This window comes from Podarcis pityusensis (assembly GCF_964106645.2).
Source record: "Podarcis pityusensis genome assembly, chromosome: 13".
NCBI lineage: Eukaryota > Metazoa > Chordata > Lepidosauria > Squamata > Lacertidae > Podarcis > Podarcis pityusensis.
The window spans coordinates 8,520,246-8,535,265 of record NC_138038.1 but is presented as its reverse complement, the minus strand read 5'-3'; positions in this window follow the sequence as shown (position 1 = coordinate 8,535,265).

Here is a 15,020-nt window from a genome sequence, read left to right as displayed (position 1 = left end):
AAAACAAGTACCCGTGAGTAGAAACAGAAAATTGGATCAAGAAATATCTTAATTTGGCATCGAAGCGGGAAGGTTCAAAACAGGAAGTCCGCCTTCCGCTTTTTGTATATAGACTAAAGCAAAAACCTTGTAAGCTAAAGCCTGGAAAGCCGTTAAAAAAGTCTAAATTTCCTTCATTTATAATTACTGAAACCCCCTTGGAAGCAGGAGAAAAGGGGGGGGACTTTGTTTAACCCCTGCAGGAGAGGGAGTGAAGAAGGATAAGTTTCCACCGTCTCTAACCTGGGAATGGGGTGTCAGAGACAGAAAGAGTTGGAGAGGTTCATTGACTGTGAATGGAATACTTTGACAGATAGCTAAAGAAGAGAAATAAACTGATTCCAATGTTGCCTTTTGCATTCTAAAGAAACAAAATATCTGAAAAATATCTGAAAAATGAAAGTAATTTTCCTTTGTTGGACTTGCCTTAAAAAAAATGGATACAAATAGAAATTGTCTCCTCTAGAGGGAGCTTGTTAAATTGTTGCTGTAGTCTACTTGAGGACTCAACAGCTGTGAGATTAAGATCGTGGGACCAGTCTTTTCTGACCTTGACTAAAGATGAGCTGGGAGGAAGTTTGGGTGCCTTGCTGGAACAGATGCATGAGAAGATGGATTTGATGAATGAGAAAATGGACTTGATGACTGTTGTGGTCAATAACTGTGGACAAACAGGGAACATTGATACAGAAACCATTCAGGGACCAACTCATGAACCTGTACTGACTGGGCAAGTGCAGAAGATAATGGAGGAGGATGCGGTTGCACCTCAAATAATACAAATGGAGAGACCTGAGGCCCTACAGGAGCATAAGCCGCTGTCATTGAAGATTGAAGTTGGAGCGGGCCAGGGGGAGTCTGGAGCTGAGGAGGTTCTTAACTTTGGCGAGACCTTGAAATATGCTTTTAAATACTTTTTGGATTACATTGATGACTGTGGGGAGTGGGACTGTGGGGAATGGGCGGGTTTGATGAAGGGAGATGGAGACAATTTTGGGTTGGAATCCCCCAGAGACCTACTCCTCAATGAGAAAGGAAAGAAATTAAGAAAGAGACCAACAAAAGACAAGGAAAAGGGCAAGTATAAACAAGAAGAAGAAGATCTGCAGAAGGGACATGGAAGAGAGTTAAGGGCCTCGGACATAAGACTTCCAGGTTGATGGACTACATGGAATGGACAGTAAGGACTGACACGACCCGAGACCAGGAAGAAGAGACGTTGGATGAAGATTGGAAGAAAATGTATAAAGAAAATTTTTTATTTAGGGAATTAGCCTAAAATTAATGAATATTAGGGAAAATGTTGGAATGAAACTATATGACTCTAGCAGAAATGACATCAGGACTTATGTATAACTGAGTATTAAGTTTTAAGCTTTAAGGTATTTTATGGTAAGATAAGGTTAAATAAGTTAGGGTAATTTGAATAACAGAATATGGGGAAAGATGGAAAGGATCTGTCGAGTTAATTAATAGGTTAAATTGTGAAGATAAATTATTTAACAAAAATGGAGAAAGATGGAAAGAATTTGCTGAAATAGCTAACTAAACTAGAATACAAAAAGGCAGGTGTGAGGAGGTCAATGAAACAAGCAAATGGAAGTTGAAGATATGTAATGTGGGATTTGTGTCTTTTTCCCCTTCCCTTTTTTTTTTCTTTTTTTCCTTTCTTTTTTGCTGTATTGTTGTATTGGTTTTTATGTTTTGCGTTTTTTCTTCTTTTTATGTATTGCAGTCTTGTTCTTTCTTTTTTTTTTTTTGGTAATTCTGAAATTATTAATAAATATTATTTTTTTAAAAAAGAGAGAAAATGTGTGCAGGAAAATGAGGATTTGTTTGATTGACGGAGGGGAGGTCAGGCGTCTCTGAACAGCATATAATGCCACAATGGGAAACACATTTTACAATCTCACAACAGGAAATACCACATAGGAAACACAGGGTAAAAGGTAAAGGTAAAGGACTCCTGGATGGTTAAGTCCAGTCAAAGGCGACTATGGGGTTGTGGCACTCATCTCGCTTTCAGGACGAGGGAGCTGGCATTTGTCCACAGACAGCTTTCCAGGTCATGTGGCCAGCAGGACTAAACCGCTTCTGGCACAACGGGACACTGTGACAGAAGCCGGAGCGCACGGAAACACTGTTTACCTCCCCACCTCAGTGGTACTTATTTATCTACTTGCACTGGCATGCTTTCAAACTGCTAGGTTGGCAGAAGCTGGGACAGAGCAACGGGAGCTCACCCCATCGTGGGGATTCAAACCGCTGACCTTCCGATTGGCAAGCCCAAGAGGCTCAGTGGTTTAGACCACAACGCCACCCGCTGTATGATCTACTAACTCTGGTGTATTATTCGGCATGAGATGTACTGGGATGGACTCGATGGCAGGGGGTTGGACTCGATGGCCTTTGTGGTCTCTTCCAACTCTATGATTCTATGATTCTATGATTCTATGAATTGGGTCATGTTATCTCTCACAGTATGTCATGATTGTAACCACTTGGGTCAAAATCATATCTGAACATCCAACATACCTGATAGATCCCCTGGGAGAACTGGACTATGAAATAAGGCGATCTAAGGCTGCAATCCTCACCCCACTCACCTGGGAGTAAGACTCATTGAATTCTGAGCAGGCATGGTTTGGATTGCAGAGTAAGTAAGTATCACAGTGGAGAGATTCAGGGATGGCTACATGAATGCTTTGAACATGGTCGGGAAGACATCTAGAGTGGAAAGCAGAAAAGAAGGCTCTGCGAGAATAGCTGTCCAAAGTGTACAACTATTAGAGAGCTGGTCAAAATGGTTGCTAATGACAGCCAGAGGAATGCTATTGATAATAATAGAAGGGACCAGGCAGATGTTGCCATCTAGATCAGCCATTAAATTGATGAACAAGAACAAAACTAGAAGTCTGTCAACCGCAGAGCACTAAGGGTACTGCTCTGATCTTTTCCTTTTGAAAATTTTTATTTTCAGAAAGAATTAACTCAGTATAATAAAACAACGGAGGAAAACAACGGAGAGGTAAAAGCTGATTGTAGAGAATTCTTTGATGGTGCTAATGGATTTTGTGTGGTGGCTTGTGGAAGACTCACCTAGCACCTTTGTTACATTATCTTCAGGTGCCAGTAGAAAATATTCCTCTTCTCCCAAGCCTTTGGCTGATTAAACAATATATGGGCTTTTAAACTGTGTGGGTGGAAATTTATTATTATTATTATTATTAGTAGTAGTAGTAATAATAATAATAATAATAATAATAATAATAATACAATGGTACCTCAGGTTACATACGCTTCAGGTTACATACGCTTCAGGTTACAGACTCCGCTAACCCAGAAATAGTACCTCGGGTTAAGAACTTTCCTTCAGGGTGAGAACAGAAATTGCACGGCGGCAGCAGGAGGCCCCATCAGCTAAAGTGAAGCTTTAGGTTAAGAACCGTTTCAGGTTAAGAACGGACCTCCGGAACGAATTAAGTACTTAACCCGAGGTACCACTGTAATAGTAATAATCATGTACCCAGGAAAAGGTTTGAAAGGTGCAAACAAATCCACAGAGAAGCTAAAAGGTAATTCTGCTTCCTAATTTGTAGTGAAAACAAACAAACAAACAAAATTAGCTACCTTTCCAGTAACAAAAAGCATCATTCCCAAAACAGAAACCTATCAGAGATCACTTCCAGATGACTGGCTTAATGTTTAATGCGCATTCAGCCAGATTTTTTTGCAGAGTGATTAGACAAGCTAATTAGTGAGCTTTCATTCTGATTTGTGTGCATGTGTGGGACGCGGGTGGCACTGTGGGTTAAACTACAGAGCCTAGGGCTTGCCGATCAGAAGGTCGGCGGTTCGAATCCCCGCAACGGGGTGAGCTCCCGTTGCTCAGTCCCTGCTCCTGCCAACCTAGCAGTTCGAAAGCATGTCAAAGTCAAGTAGATAAATAGGTACCGCTCTGGCGGGAAGGTAAACGGCGTTTCCGTGCGCTGCTCTGGTTCGCCAGAAGCGGCTTAGTCATGCTGGCTACATGATCCGGAAGCTGTATGCCAGCTCCCTCGGCCAATAAAGCGAGATGAGCGCCGCAACCCCAGAGTTGGTCACGACTGGACCTAATGGTCAGGGGTCCCTTTACCTTTACCTATGGAGAGAGTAGATGATATTGCATCAAGCAAGTGCCACGCCATCCTTTTGAGTACACCTCCCTGTTGGGAGGATAATAATTGGGAAAGATGGACTTATTTTGCAAGAGCTCCAGATCAGCTTTAATTGTGCAACCTGAATATGCTGGGTGGAATGTGAACGAATTCCACCCAAAATAGGGACCGTTTGGAAGTGTCCAGTTTCAGAGATTAGTACATCTCGTCAAGCAAGCTTGCTTGCTTGCTTGTTTGTTTGCAGTATCCACACAAACTCATTGACATCAAAATGCCGATGCCTCCCCACCTTATTTAACCCACATTTACTCTTTCTCAGGAAAATATAAGTCCTTGGACCATGTCAAATGATCCAGTGAATGGAAGGCTGGATTGCATGGCTGCCAGCTAATTGGCCAATGCCAGCACAGTTTGGATGGGAGTTCCTTTGGTGGCCGGCCCAACCGAGAAAACACCTCTTGCCAATGTCCAATTAAGCCCCTGTCTGGAAGTGTCCTCAATCGCAGTACAAAATGACCCAGCCAGCATACAGCTGATTCTGCAGGGGCAAAGTTGTTCATTAAGCAGAAACCTGCTAATCTTGTCAGGTCTTCCATTTAACAGAGCAAAGGTCCAAACATTAACAAGTATAGCTGCTCTCCTGTATTGGCAAATAAAAAATGTCTCCAAGTATGATTTGATTTTTATTTGTTGTTATTTAAAAATAGTGGGCGCTAATGCAGGGCTGGAAGTGAACGGGAAAAGGCGTGTGCCCCTCCCCCAATCCCGATTAATATTTGTTTCATCAACAGACAGGTGTGGGAAAGTTTAGGCAGACATTGTATGAGCTGCTGTTTCAAAGACAAGCATAGGTTTCTTCCTTGGTTCCTCAGCAGGCATTTTATTTAAGCAAGCTGGCCCTGACCGTTTCCATTGGCCGGGGGGACCCATCCCATTTTGCCACCTAAGGCAAAATCTGAATTGCTTCCTCCTGCCCCTGCTCCTTCAAAGTGTTGCTGCACAGCTCCTCTCTCAGAGGGGGTCAAGCTGATTGGCAATGTGGCTCTCACCAAACTCAGTTGGAGCTGAGGGCTTCTGCCCTGGGGGTTGGGGGAGTGGCAATGCCATGTGCTGGAACTGTCAGGAGTTCAGCCCACGCTCGAGTAGGACTCTGGCAGAGACACATGCCCAACGGGCATGTTCCCTCCCTCCTGGTCAATCGTTCAGGAGCTTCATAAGCTTTCTTCAGCCCAAACATCACAGCGACCGATGCCAACCGACACCGGCACACTTAGGGATCCGCAGAGTCTTTGCAGCTTGCGTAATAGACCTCAGCAACTCAGCATTTTGGCTAATCTACTTTATTTACATACGGAGCACTGCAACATGGCTCTCTCTCTCTCTAGCATCAGACAGCAAAGAGAAAAAGAACAAAGGACAATAGTCCCACTTCACAGAACACAATAACACAAACATCCTGTCTCCGTCACTTCCCACTCTGTGGAGTCAAAACATACACCGTCATGTGAAAGACAAAAATCCCATGACTGCTATCATAGACCAGGAATTCTAACAGGAACACCTCCCTCTCACTGGTGGCGGAAGTGGTGGGGGAGCCCAGTGACGCCTGAGGCGGGTGCTTCACCCTGCCTTGGGGGGAGACGGGCTCTGCATAATTTAATCCTTCTCTTCTAGTGCTGTTTGCCTGTGATGCTTCCACAGTGTGAATAAAGGAGCTTATTCCTTAAAGGATGCAGGTGAGAATGACCCATTGCTTGCACGTCTCTTCAAGGCAAAACCAGCATATGCAGGGATAGAAAAGGAGGCGTTAGCTTTGATAGGTGACAAAATTTCTTGCGTTTATCAGTAAAGATTGATGGGTCTGCTTTCAAATACAGTGGTACCTCGGGTTAAGTACTTAATTCATTCTGGAGGTCCATTCTTAACCTGAAACTGTTCTTAACCTGAAGCACCACTTTAGCTAATGGGGCCTCCTGCTGCTGCCACACTGCCGGAGCACGATTTCTGTTCTCATCCTGAAGCAAAGTTCTTAACCCGAGGTACTATTTCTGGGTTAGCGGAGTCTGTAACCTGAAGTGTATGTAACCTGAAGCGTATGTAACCCGAGGTACCACTGTAAAGTTCACACATTTGCAGAGACAGCAACCTTTTTCAATTATTGAACCACAGCATGAAACAAAACAGGTGATATACTGGCAATGTTTTTCGGTAGACAGCTACATGCACCATTTTCTTTTGTTATATTCCCAACCTGTTGAGTCATGGCCAGTGAGCTCACACCAGCAGAACAGGTTCCAGTTCAGTTCTTGCATGGTAAGGTCTATCAGAAAGCAGAAGGACTTGGTGGGGACTATGGCTCCCTTTGTTTAGGTCAGGCATAGGTAAACTTGGCCCTCCAGAATTGAGACTACAATTCCCATCAACCCTTACCACTGGTCCTGTTAGCTAGGGATGATGGGAGTTGTAGTCCCAAAACATCTGGAGGGCTGAGTTTGCCTATGCCTGGTTTAGGAGAATGGATTCCATCCAAAGTACTCCAAAAATTAGGGTCAGTTTCATATCTTGTGGAAGGCAAGGATGGATTGGGTACTACCAATCGGAGATTACTCTGAACTATATTGCCAGCAGGGACGAGTGTGGTGTTGTGAGTTAAACCACAGAGCCTAGGGCTTGCCGATCAGAAGGTCGGCGGTTCAAATCCCAGCGTCGGGGTGAGCTCCCGTTGCTCGGTCCCTGCTCCTGCCAACCTAGCAGTTCGAAAGCACGTCAAAGTGCAAGTAGATAAATAGGTACCACTCCGACGGGAAGGTAAACGATGTTTCCGTGCACTGCTCTGGTTCGCCAGAAGCAGCTTAGTCATGTTGGCCACATGACCTGGAAGCTGTACACTGGCTCCCTTGACCAATAAAGCGAGATGAGCGCCGCAACCCCAGAGTCGGTCACGACTTGACCAAATGGTCAGGGGTCCCTTTACCTTTACCTATATTGCCAGCACAGCCGCCTCATGGCAAAGTTGAAATTCGCTTTGAGTGAAGTGGACCAGGACCTGAAATTTGCATGAACCATGACCAGTTCTACATTGGTCTATTATAGGGGTGTCCAAACTTTTTTCAAAGAGGGCCAGAATTGACGAAGTGAACATGTGTGAGGGCCGACCAAGGGGCCGACCAAAGATGTTGGCCTTATTTTAGGCTTGAAGTTGTTGAAGTTTTTTTACGGTTTTATCCCAGAGTTGTTGAGTTTCTTTTAGGATTAAACTTGTTGGCCTTTTTGAGTGTTCAGACCCAGAGACCTCCCCCCCCCAAAAAATAAGCACAAATTTGATTCAAATTTTAGTTTTGGTTTTTGGCAGAATTTAGGCCACAACTTTATTGATTACAGAAAAGTGAGTGGTTGCATAGGGTCTGGTTCGACTAGCTCCCTGCACCCTTGCAGGTAGCGCTGACGCAGAGCTCTATCATAGGTCAGCCAAGGGTGAACACCTGAGGTAGGTGGAAAGACCGGGAACAGACTATGTCCACTCCCCAGATGCTCCCCTGGACTCAGGCATGGGCACAACCCCCTCTCAGGGGTTGACCAAACCAACTTGAGTCCCTGGATTCCTTTAACGGAATACCCTTCACATACGGATGGCGAGGCTGTTCTCCCATCCCTATCATCTGAACCAGAGCCCATCTGCAACCTTACAAGTTGTGACGATTTACTACATGGCAGGCGAAACCCAAATGGCAACAGCCAGTGAGCCAAGCGGGGAAAATTCCTGCCGTGCCCCTGTCCCAACGAGAGACGACACACAACAGCATAGCAAGGTCAAGCACAAAATGCCCTAAAAGTAGGGAGAGGTGGGCAGGTGTTCTGAATGCACAAGCCGAAAGAGGAAGCTCTGGGTCACGTGCGTAGGTATATATAGGTCCCTTGGCCCGTTTAGACAGCTCCCCATTGGCCAGATTAAACCCAGTAATGAGGGACCTACTAATTGGGTGTTGTGGCTGTCCAATATACCCACCCACAACCAAGAGGTCTGTGTCCTCTTTTAGGGAGGACACAGTTTTTAGGATTGAAGTTGTTGAGCTTTTTTTGGGATTTTACCCCAGGAAATAAACTGCCACAGGGGCTGGATTAAACCGGATTAGGCCCCCAAAATGGACTTTGGACATGCCTGGTCCAAAGCAGAGAGGGGCCTCTGGACTTGAATTGTTCGTGATGAGTTAATAAATTGTTGGGAAGGAATGTGGTAGAGTGTATTCAATAGTAATGAGAGAATGAAAAATTATTAATTGTAGGAGGGACCTTGTAGATGCCGCATGGTGATAAGAACCCCTGGTTCTTTCTTGCGTTATTGGTAGGCTGACTGGATGTAGTTAAAGGCTCTGGGCCTCACTTGTACCTTGGTCAAAAATAAACAGCCAAGTTCCCTTAGTGAGTAGCAGTGTCTGTTCTCCGTATAAGCCTGAGGACACGCCTGTTTCTCTACTACCAGTGACAGGAAGTGGAGGTCTCAGTGAATCCAGGTAAGTCAGGAGACTCTGAATATATTTTGCTGGGGAAGGCAAAGTGAATTTTTGGCCAGCATGACAGTGAAGGGAACAATATGGCCCGGGACTTGGTCAGAAGGTATGTGATGTCACAGCCTTCTGGATGCTAAAGAGGTCTGGACCTGGTCAGATCCGGGATGTAATTTGGCTGGGAACTGTGTGTACCTTGTCCTGAGTTCCATGGGGGGAAAAAGAAAGTTGAGATATAAATGAAATGAATACCAAATTTAGCAAAAGAGGAACCACAAATATACACCAAAATACACCCAACATACCTGCCCTTACGACTCCATATTGAAGAGGAAGAACAAACGCTTTGTGCAAATATCAGAGATATTTGCCCATTTCTGATTTTCTCATTGAGGAACTGCTGATAAGCTTCCATAAAATCTGGGTTTCCCACTTGGAAGTCCAGCTGTGTATGTGAACCATTTCACCCAGTATTTTGACATTGCATAGATAGAAATAGCCCCCACTTTTCAAACTTTGGTGCTTAATCATTTAGACCAAGGGTTTGTTGTTTAGTCGTTTAGTCGTGTCCAACTCTTCGTGACCCCATGGACCAGAGCACGCCAGGCACTCCTGTCTTCCACTGCCTCCCGCAGTTTGGTCAGACTCATGCTGGTAGCTTTGACAACACTGTCCAACCATCTCATCCTCTGTCGCCCCCTTCTCCTTGTGCCCTCCATCTTTCCCAACATCAGGGTCTTTTCCAGGGAGTGTTCTCTTCTCATGAGGTGGCCAAAGTATTGGAGCCTCAGCTTCAGGATCTGTCCTTCCAGTGAGCACTCGGGGCTGATTTCCTTCAGAATGGATAGGTTTGATCTTCTTGCAGTCCATGGGACTCTCAAGAGTCTCCTCCAGCACCATAATTCAAAAGCATCAATTCTTTGGCGATCAGCCTTCTTTATGGTCAATCTCTCACTTCCATACATCACTACTGGGAAAACCATAGCTTTAACTATACGGACCTTTGTTGGCAAGGTGATGTCTCTGCTTTTTAAGATGCTATCTAGGTTTGTCATTGCTTTTCTCCCAAGAAGCAGGTGTCTTTTAATTTCGTGGCTGCTGTCACCATCTGTAGTGATCATGGAGCCCAAGAAGGTAAAATCTCTCACTGCCTCCATTTCCTCCCCTTCTATTTGCCAGGAGGTGATGGGACCAGTGGCCATGATCTTTGTTTTATTTTTATGTTGAGCTTCAGACCATATTTTGCGCTCTCCTCTTTCACCCTCATTAAGGTTCTTTAATTCCTCCTCACTTTCTGCCATCAATGTTGTGTAATCTGCTTATCTGAGGTTGTTGATATTTCTTCCGGCAATCTTAATTCTGGCTCAGGATTCCTCTACTTAAGTAGCCAGCATCTGCCCTCTCAGTGCCATTGAATTACAGTTTCCATCATTCTTGATCACTGGCCCTGCTGGCTTGAGTGGATGGGAATTTGAGTGCAACAAGATCCCAAGGGCTACGTCTGATTTAGAGGACAGAGGAAACATCCTGCAGCCCAAGGCACCATATTACAAAACATTACCAAAGTCCACCCCTGCTCCTAACCTTTTCTAGCAGAGAAGAAATGGGTTGTTTTTAAATAAGAAGGCGTCCTAGCCCTGATTTTATGAATGGATAAGTGACCTTTTACTAAGAAATGAATGTTAAGCATATGCACTTATATAGTAAACTTAGGTCACTAATGTGATTGACAGATTACTCACGGATAACGAAAGCAATGTTGCCATGCACCTAACTTCTTCAGTAAGATTTTTTTTTGTCATTCTTTTTTTTTTGGTAAAAGTTTTTATTGTTAAAATAATTCAGCATTAATACACACATATTGCGAATATACAAGCATACAAACATACATTTCATACAATCCCTAAAAATATTCAATCATACCTACATTCAGTCCCACAGATAATTCCTTTTCCCATCACCATCCACCACCCCTCACCCCACCTTTGTGTTAGACTTCCAATCTACTCAATTGCAATTTCTTTCCACTTCTATTACTTTCTTTCACACACCTTTAACCTAATTTCATGCTTCTTTTTCTATTACGCATCCATCTTATTTAGTATTTCAGTATTTAAAACGGAACTTGTTTATTCTAATAGTTCTGATTTTTCAATATGGTTTTGCAAGTATCTGTCAGCATTGCCCTTGAGCCAGTGCCACCAACTGGACTCATCCCCTTCAGCCCCGACTGGGCTAGGCGAGCTGGGTAGCACTTCCAGAGACCACCTTCTGCACAGGAACAGGTCAAAGTGCTGTGGACTCACAGCTTAGAGTTGTGAGCACCGGATTCACTCCAACAAGAAGACAGTCGTCGCACAGCAGAGTATAGCAGAGTATAGCAGAGCATAAACGACTCGGAGAGCAGCTCTGTAGAATATCTTCTTTATTCTATCTACAACTATAATACACAACTATGTACAGAGCTAAATGAGGTCTAAACAAAAATGCTGAACTGCACTGAGTGTCTGCAGCTGCTCTTAGCAGCAACCTTATCTATACACACGATCTCTCTCTAACAGTCAGTCTCTCTCTCTTTGATGTGAGGCTGGAGCGGAATAAGTAAAGAGCAGAAACCGCCCCCTCCTCTCTGGAGAATCAGCAGAGAACATCAGCAGATTCTTGGATATGGGAGGGGTGAAATCTCCTCAGTATCCTTTAAACACCTTCCAATCCCTGTCTATCTTCTCTTTAGAGATCCTTGCAATTTCTCCCATTGTTTTGGATATATTGTAGTACTCCAATAATTTGGCAAGCCACTCTATTTTTGTCGGTATAATACCACTTTTCCAATTTTTCGCAATCAATAGCCTTGCAGCTACTGTTGCGTACAAATATAATGTCTTGTCTTCTTCCTTTAGACTTCCTGGTACTATTCCCAATAGAAAACCTTCTGGCGTTTTCCTAAATGAATATCTAAACATTTTTTTTCATTTCGATATATATTGTTTCCCAAAATTGTTTGATGTTTAAACAGTTCCACCATATATGTATCATAGTACCTTTTCCAGTGTTGCATCGTCAGCAGACATCACTACAATTTTTATTCATTTGTGCTATTCTTTCCGGTGTTAAATACCATCTCTGTTGTATTTTAAGGTAATTTTCTTTCAATATATAACACATAGTGAATTTCATATCTTCTTTCCACAATTTTTCCCATTGTTCAAACATAAAATTTTTCCCAATATCTTGCACCCATTTAATCATGGATGCTTTAACCAATTCATCCTTTGTTTCCCACTCTAAGATCAGATTATACAATTTAGATATTTTTTCCCCTTGTATTAAGTATTTTTGAGGAATTTTGATATTTCTTTTTCAAATCCTAACTTTTTGTCTTTCGCTAATCTATACTTAATTTGAATATATTGGAACCAGTCACTAATATGAGCTTTAATTTCTGTATAATCCTTTAATTCCAATTCTCCATTTTCTTTCTTTAATACAGTTTTATAGGTAGTCCAATTTTCTTTCATATTTAATTTTTTCACTGCGACAATTTCCGCCGGCGAGGGCCACCAAGGAGTTTTCGGTTCTAGGAGTCTTTTATATTTCTCCCATATTTTATATATAGACTTTCTGACTATATGCCCTAGGAAGCCTTTGTGTACTTTGACTTTTTCATCTATTAGATAGGCATGACATCCAAATCTCCTCTCTACTCCCTCTAAATCCAATACATCTGAGTCATCTAATTCGATCCATTCTTTTAGCCAGGTCAGACCCACCACATAATGATACAATTCCATGTCAGGGAGGCCAAATCCTCCTCTCTCCCTCTTGTCTATCATTATTTTGTGTTTTATTCTTGGTTTTTTTCCTGACCACACGAATTTGGCCAAATCTCTTTTCCAATTATTAAAACATTTATCTCCTCCTAGTATTGGGATACTTTGAAATAAAAACATCATCCTTGGTAATATGTTCATCTTTATTACCGATATTTTCCCTAGTAAGGAAAGATTTAATTTCCCCCATACTTGCAAATCCTTTTTTATTTCATTCCATGTTTTCCCATAGTTCTCATTACTTAAATTTATAGTATTTGTTGTTAAATTTATTCCAAGATACCTTATTTTCTTTTTAATTTCCAATCCTGTAATTTCTTGTAATTTCACTTTATCTTTTTCTTTTCACTAGTATTTTGGTTTTTCCATAGTTTAATCTCCTCCTAGTATTGGGATACTTTGAAATAAAAACATCATCCTTGGTAATATGTTCATCTTTATCACCGATTATGAATCCTGCTAATCTGCCATATAGGGACACAGGTGGCGCTGTGGGTTAAACCACAGAGCCTAGGACTTGCCGATCAGAAGGTCGGCGGTTTGAATCCCCGCAACGGGGTGAGCTCCAGTTGCTCGGTCCCTGCTCCTGCTCACCTAGCAGTTCGAAAGCACATCAAAGTGCAAGTAGATAAATAGGTACCGCTACTGCGGGAAGGTAAACAGTGTTTCCGTGCGCTGCTCTGGTTCACCAGAGTCATGCTTAGTCATGCTGGCCACATGATCTGGAAGCTGTATGCCGGCTCCCTCGGCCAATAAAACAAGATGAGCGCCGTAGCCCCAGAGTTGGCCACGACTGGACCTAATGGTCAGGGGTCCTTTACCTTTACCTAATCTGCCATATTCGTTTATACATTCCAATATTCTAGGTGTGCATTGTAGGGGATTTTCTGTTGTGATCATCTGCAAAGGCTCTTAACTTATATCTTTTTTCACCAACTACTATTCCTCTTATTTGGTTGTCCTGCCTTATTTTCTTTAATAGAACCTCTAATACTATTATAAACAACTTTGGGGATAGGAGGCATCCTTGTCTTGTACCTTTAAAGATATTGATTTCTTCTCCAAACTCTCCATTAATAATAATTTTTGCTTTCTGTTGGTTATATATTGCATTTATACCTTTTTGGAATTTTTCACCTATACACAATTCTTTTAATAGTTTTTTCATAAATTCCCATGAGATTTTATCGAAAGCCTTCTCCGCATCAATTGAAATCAGGGCTGCTTGTTTATCTCTTCTTGTAGATATTCCATTATGTCTATTATATTTCTAATATTATCCTTTATTTGTCTTCCTTCCACAAATCCAGCCTGATTTTTATGCACTATTTTTCCTATTTTTTTTTCAACCTGTTAGCCAATAATCCTGCATAAATGTTATAATCCGAACTTAACAACGAAATGGGTCTATAATTTGAGACAGATTCCAAGTCCGTACCTAGTTTTGGCAGGAGCGTTATATACGCTTGAGTCCAAGATTCTGGAATATTCCCCTTCTCTACTACTTCCTCTATTACTTCTTTTAGTGGGTCAATTAACATTTCTTTATAGTATTCTGCTGGTATGCCCTCTGGACTAGGGATTTCCCTATTTTTAATTTTTGAATTGATTCCTTAATTTCTACGGTTGATATTGGTTCATTTAATAATTTATGGTCTTCTGCTATCTCTATTAATTTATTTTTCCTTATATATTCCTCTTTTTCTTCTATTGACACTTCATCTTTTTGATATATTTTTTTATAATATTTTTCAAATTCTTTTTTAATTTCTGTAATATCCTCTATTGTCCTCTTTTCTTCTTTTATCTTATTTATTAATTTTTCATTTCTTTGTTTCTTTAATTGCCAGGCTAGGATCTTGCTTGGTTTATTTGCCCATTCAAAATTTTTATATTTAGTATTTTTTTTATATTTCCAAAATTTGATTTGTTGTTCTACCTCCTGTTCTATAATTTTATTGTATTCTCCTCTCAATAGTTTAATTTCTTGATTTAATCTCTCTTTATTTTTGCTTGCATAGGCCAATCTTTCCTTCCTTTTAATTTCTTCTAAAAGCTCCCTTTTCATTTTTTCTTTATTCTTATATGCTATTGAGTTTTGTTGTATGAAATATCCCCTAACAACTGCCTTCCCAGCATCCCACCCTGTTTTTACATCTGTCCCTTTCCTCCAATTGTTTTCAAAATATTCCTTCATCAACTTTCTGGCTCCTTGTATTACCTTTTGGTTTTTTAATAGGAAAACATTCATTCTCCACCCCCCCTCCTCTTTTCCTTTAATAGTTAATGATACTGGATTGCAATCTGTGATTCTTTTTGTTAATATTTCGGCATTCTCTGCTTTAATTGTCATATCCTTAGTAATCCATATACTGTCGATTTGACTATACGAGTTTTTTGGTTCTGAGAAATATGTGAACTCCTTTTCGACAGGATATTTATATCTCCATATATCCACTAAATCAAAAATCCTTACCATTTCCACAAAG